Below are 4,612 nucleotides of genomic sequence, written 5' to 3' on the forward strand. Positions count from 1 at the left end.
TTGGTTGGTAAACATTTATTAAAACAGTCAAGGGGCCGAAGGCCCAGATCTAGGGGTCGGCCAAGACTCCTTGGAATCTGGCAGCCTCTAGAGCGAGACCGATGAGCGTTCGTTGGTCGTCTAGGGTAGAGCTGCGTAGACGAGCCTCCCAGGTATGTTGTGTGGGTGTTGGCATGTGTTCTCGTGGACAAGTCCAGACCATATGAAGGAGGTCTGCTGGGATATTGCAGTGTTTACACATCGGCATATACCGTTCAGGAAATATATTATGGAATCTTTTGGGATTGGGGAAAGTGTCCGTCTGGAGTTGGCGCCATGTGACGGCCTCTGTCTTTGTAAGTTCTTGGTGCGGACCTGGATAGAGTTGGCGAGAAAGACGATAGTGCTGGAGCAGATCGCGTGAAGTGATTATGGTGTCCTTCCTGACCAAGGCGGGCATGTTGGGGGCGGGGTGATAAGCTGCTCGGAAAGTGAGCCCTCGAGCTAGCTCATGTGCTCCCTCATTACCCTTCAGACCCATGTGGGCTGCAGCCCATATCAGTAGGGTCAGGTGTTTAGGAGGATTTGATACGAGTACGCGAAACGCTTCGACTGAAATACGGCCATGAGTAAAATTAAGAATGGCGCGCTGTGAGTCACTTATGACTACTCTAGCTTTAGAAGTGGACAGCGCGAGAGCAATAGCTACTTCCTCCGCTGTAGTGATATGTGAAGTGCGTACGGAGCAGGAGGAATGGAGAGTCATGTTCTCATCTGTGGCAACCGCTGTTGCAGCAGTCCGAGTAGGATGGTCTGCCGCGTCTGTGTAAAGCACGTCAAGTCGGCCAGCATATCGCTGCTGGAGTGACGCGGCCCGAGCTTCCCTGCGATCTTGATGATGAGTTGGATGCATGTTGCGGGGGAGAGGGAGAGTCTTGATGTTGGCCCTGATGGCAGGTGGGAGATTGACCACCGAGGATGGTGGACGGAAGGGAGCGATGCGAAGTCGTTCGAGGATAGAGCGGCCTGCGGAAGTTAGGGAGAGGCGTTGGCGCTGGGCCAGGAGGGCCGCCTCAATGAGCTCGTCAACCGTGTTGGAGACACCAAGGGCGAGGAGCTTGTCGTTGGGAGTAGAGAGAGGAAGACCAAGGGCTGTTTTGACGCCGCTGCGGATAAGGCAATCCAGGCGGTGCTTCTCCGTGAGCGTGAGACGTAAATAGGGCAACGCGACAAGTAGGGAGAGAGGATTCGTGCAGCCAACGTCCCTGTATTCGTGAAGGAGTTGACTCGACCGAGTGCGTGTGTCGGCAGCCGTGATGGCCACGCGACTGTCATGTATATACGAAAGAAAACTCAGGTCCTTTTGTGCCGGTGGTGGGATGATTGACGTCGAAGTAAATGCTTTCCCTACGCCTGCGTCGTCATTCTCAAGAAATGACGACGACGACGGGGTTCTCAACATGACCACCCCGTGCATTAATGCCCACCATGACCCGATTAGTTGAGGGCAGCAAGTTCTTGGCGCCTGAAAGGAGTTTGATGCGCGTCTTGCGTGTGTCGGAGCTGTGTGCAATGACGCATAGTTATCCGAAGTGTGCGCCAGCCGACCCCATCGCCATGTTTCTCCTCCATATTGCTGATAACTGCGCCTTCATGCATGTCGCCCACAGGCAGAACGTTGCCAACCTGGAGGGCAGCCTTCTTGCCACAGTAGACGAACTCGCCAGTGCGCCTGCCATCTGCTCCTAGCAACAGCTCGTTCTTCAGCTTGTAACCGTACTGGTTGCGGAACACCATCCGAGCAAGGGGGGCGCGAAGAACAAAGTAGGGAAAGACATCGTTGATAATACCCTTGATATAGCCATGGCGCTCGGCATAGTCCACTGCTCGGAGCCTGGCGCTCTATTCCTCTGCTTGTTGTGGGTGCAGAAGAGGCTTAGCGCTCCCTTACGCTGAGCCTGGAAGAGACGTCCCATGTGCGTGTTCACCGTGAGCAGCTCCTGAGCATGCTCGTCTAGGCCGAGCTGGAGGAAGCTCTTTGAAAGTTCCAGAGCACTGAGCATGATTCCACCTACAAGATTCGCAAAAATGCCCCCAGGAAGAACTAAAAGGTAGTGGTCCACTTCAATAGCTTTGTTGACAGTCACTCTGCGGTCATCAGGTATCCTACGTCCTCTGTATTAGAGCGCAGCTGTTTGGCGGCCATTTCTGCGCTTCGCGGCGTCGCCGTAGCCGTTGCCCGTTGTAACCAGCAGTGGACACCTTAGTCGCGCTTTCAGTTGCGAAACCAAGGGAGCGGGAGCTTGGAAACCAGAGGAAAGGCGCATAACTGCCCTCTTGGAACAGTGGAAACCTCAATAGCGCTTTAATCTACGTGGCGGTAAAATTGGTAAATTGGTTTTTGAGGAAAGGAAATGGCGCAGTATATCTGTCTCACATAGCTCGGTCGACACCTGAACCGCGCCATAGGGAAGGGAGGAAGGTGGAAGTGAAAGAATTAAGAGAGAAAGAGGTGCCGTAGTGGTCTCCGGAATAATTTCGACCACCTGGGGATGTTAACGTTCGCTGATATCGCACAGCACACGGGCGCCTCTTGCTTTCCGCCTCCATGGGGGGCGCTGTGAGCGCGCGGAGCGAGAGGACGTCAGTGCATCGGCTCCGCCAAGTTTTGGCTGGAGCCACGGATCTTCGACCGCAACCCCGTCAACACAGCCGCGTCTGGCTTCCCGAAGACGACAGCTACCTGTGCATACCTCTCGCACACAGGTGGGGCAGAATTTAGGCCATTTAGGGCCGATCTTCACTTGGGTATCGTGGCGGCGGCGCTAGGCCTAACGTCTACGCCGGCGCCCGGCCGTGAGTGAGTCGCCCACCCGCGGCAAGATGGCTTCGCCAAGCTTACAACGTGGCTACGACCCGGACGCCATGGCCTGGTCCGAGGTTCCAGCAAATCCAGCGCCTGATAGCCCGGACTCTGCGCCCATCGAGAACTTGAAGTTATTCAAGCTAGTGGAACGCCGCTCCCGCAAGCGGAACGCTAACTCCAAGAAAGCGGACGCCACGTCGCCAGGCCGCTCAACACGGCACAGCGCTGCTGCGCGTGCTGCAGCGCTTCACGGTGGGCCCCAGGGACCTGCTTGGAAACCAAAGCGGCTTCCGCGGCTTCATCCCGAAGACATCGTTATCATCCTGAAGCCCCGGGTGACCGTCGCTCTGAAGGATCTCTTTCAACATGGTGAGCTGGGAGCAGCGTTCGCGGCCTACCTGGGCGCCAAGGCCGCAGCATCGCTCAGCCTGCTCCCCACATGGGAGCAAAACCTGATCGTGGCAGGCACCCGAGAGCCGCACGTCGCAGACAAGCTATTGCGGGACTTCGAACTAACAACACCGAAAGGCCAGCTCTCTATGTACGGCCAGTTGAAGCTCACTGGTGACGTGTGCCGCGGCGTCATCACCGTGGCCAAGCACGAGACCAGTGAGTCTCTGCAAAACAAGATCCAGTGGCGTGCTGGAGAGCTTGCCGATATCCGCAAGCTTGGAAAATCAGACGTCGCGGCGCTCACCTTTGTGGGCAAAGTGGTGCCGCGATGCGTTCATTACAACTCAGAAGTCACCCTTGTGCGTGCCTATAAGAAAACGATCCCGGCCTGCGTGCGGTGCGGTACCGTGGGACACCGAGCGGACACATGCCCCTGCCCGGATCAAAAGTGTGGCCTTTGTGGCAGTGCGGTGTCGACCGTCGACGGGGTGGAGACACCGCATGAATGCACTCCGTCCTGTGCAGTCTGTGGGCAAGCCCACGCCACCAACTCCCGGGACTGCACGGGGAAATTCAGGCAGCTCAAGGTGCCCGGCCGCAAGGCTAGGCGCTCCGAGTTCCCTGGAAAACAGCGACCTGGCAGGCAGCCCAGTCATCCCAATTCAGGTGCCGGTGGCGGAACGCCGCGTGGGGCTGACGGCATCGACAACAAAACGTCATCATCATCATCCTCGGTGAAGTCACTGCCCGGGAACGAGACTACGCCCCCACCGCCACCGCCCAGCGGCAGGGACGCTGGCCACTTCCCTTCGCTCAAGACAAATGGCGCTGCCGGCGCCCGGGCATCAGCGTCTCAACACGGCAAACAACAGGTGAGCAGCTGGGCTGAGATCGCCTCCTCCTCCTCCCATTCCCCCGCCTCCCCAGTTACCGTCTCCGCACTCGACGCGGAATACAAAAAACAGATCGACGTGCTCCGGGCACAGAATGAGCTTTTGCTCAACAAAATTCAAAATTTAGAATCAAAATTGGCGTCCGCCGCTCCGAGCCCGCAGAACTCGGACGCAATGGAGAGCGACGCGGAGATCTCGCCTGTCCTCGTGACAGCCATCTCCGCGATGGAGGAGCGCTTAACCTCTAAATTACGATCTATGATCGAGACCGCCATGGACCAAATCTTGACCAAGGTCAAATCTGCCGTCCCCGCGGTAGTATCAAAACACATCTTGGACAACCCCCGCCTCCTCCGTCGGACGGGGCCCATTAGGGACGTATCCCGTCCTTCAAAATTCAACCGTCTGATTATTGATTCGGACAATGAGGACAGCTGCCCCGCTCCTTCCATCATCACCCCCTTGATGGCGCAAGTAGCTG

At 56.9% G+C, this 4,612-nt stretch overlaps 1 pseudogene; it reads right to left on the reverse strand.

Moving 5' to 3' along the window:
* Positions 1–1,406: 1,406 nt before the first annotated feature.
* LOC149371307 (large ribosomal subunit protein uL2 pseudogene) lies at positions 1,407–1,955 on the reverse strand (annotated as a pseudogene).
* Positions 1,956–4,612: the final 2,657 nt, after the last annotated feature.

This window comes from Amblyomma mixtum, chromosome 1 (genome assembly GCF_055824585.1).
Source record: "Amblyomma mixtum isolate Tamu chromosome 1, ASM5582458v1, whole genome shotgun sequence".
In the NCBI taxonomy this organism is placed as follows: domain Eukaryota; kingdom Metazoa; phylum Arthropoda; class Arachnida; order Ixodida; family Ixodidae; genus Amblyomma; species Amblyomma mixtum.